This window comes from Psammomys obesus, unplaced genomic scaffold, assembly GCF_907164565.1.
Source record: "Psammomys obesus unplaced genomic scaffold, mPsaObe1.curated_primary_1811, whole genome shotgun sequence".
Classification (NCBI taxonomy): Eukaryota; Metazoa; Chordata; class Mammalia; order Rodentia; family Muridae; genus Psammomys; species Psammomys obesus.
Window position 1 is genome coordinate 2,839,990 of NW_026596155.1, and position 1,582 is coordinate 2,841,571.

Here is a 1,582-nt window from a genome sequence, read left to right on the forward strand (position 1 = left end):
CTTTCTTTCTTTCTTTCTTTCTTTCTTTCTTTCTTTCTTTCTTTCTTCCTTTCTTCCCCCTCTCTCCCTCCCTTCTTTCCTACCTTCCTTTTATTTATTTGTGTGTGTGTACTTCTCCTCCTCTTACCTTCTCTTCCTCCTCCTCCTCTTCCTTCTAATCTTTTGAGACAGAGTTGCTGAGCCCAGATGGCCTCAGATTTGCTATACAGCCCAGGCAAACCTCTCATGTAAGCTACTCATTTCTCAGTTTCCTTAGCACGGGGTTATAGCTCCTTGCTGGACTAAATCTTCTGAAGGAGAGATGGATGCCCTGCTCTAGTGTTTCTTTACATACATTATATTTTCAGTTTGCTTCTGAAATGTAATTTTTTGGAGCCCCTTCAGACCACAGATTTTAAGAACAATTTTCATAGAATATTTCTATTTTCAGGATGCTGAACAGTCATCATATATTATAGAATGCTTTTTAGCGGAATGCTCATTGCTCACCCATATTCTAGAACTCTCACGGTTTCCAACATACAACTGAATTCTCATTCATTAGATATGGCAAACTCCTAAAGCCCACTCCCAGGCCCCGATACAGAAGGCACAGGCTCCTCCCACTTCCAGGGACTGAAGAGTGTGCTTGCAGCGCACCTGGCCACAGAGCCAGCAGATTTTTCTGAGGCCCCTGTGTTCAGACTTTCTTAGCTGGTTCTCAGCCACTGCTTCTCAGCCCCAGATCATGTGACTGAGTTGACAGCCTGGTGGAGGTGAGAATTACAAGGGAGGACTTGCTCCTGAAGGGATGCCCTCCTGGCTCTGCTGCTGACTTGACTTGACTTGGGGTCTAGGCCTGCTCCTTTGCTATTACCATGGGCTCTTATGAGGCAACTACACCCACCTTACAATCCGAGGGCTGTAACCAAGCTCTACATTGCATGAAAATGGGCACCTTTGGTCCTTATGTTTTATGGCACAACTGAATTAAATGGCATGGCATGTGGCCATGTTTGCTGTAATGCCTGCAAATGGTACTTGCACACTGATTGGTAGTCCTGTGGCTTTCCCATTATTGGTAATAACGCCATCCTTCAATGGTGGCAATGACAATGGAAATGATGAGCCCAATCAGCTTCATCCCAGGAAGGTCTTCTGAATTCTGAAGTGTCTTGCTCTGAGTACACTGTGGCATTTAATTTGGTACTCCACAGACACAAGAGTCAGTTTGAAGATGGGTTACTCCACACCCCCAACACACATTTATTTTATAGGGTAGCAATAAACATGGCTGTATCTCATTAAATTTAATGAGCCTTCATAAAATAACTATCACATTCTGAAGGTAATGAAAGAATAGCTTTGATAGTTAGTAAATAAACTGCCAAGAGCCGTCTCTTCACATTCTAAGGCTATAATTAGCCTTAGACATAGGAAGGGGCTGTGGCTTTGTGTGTGTGTGTGTGTGTGTGTGTGTGTGTGTGTGTGTGTTAAAGGCAAGACAAGGCATGGCTAGCTTCAATGTGTATAAGAGCCCATGATGCAATGCTCCTCATTTTGTCCCAGGGTTTTCTTACTACATCTTGGTTGTGAGATGTGA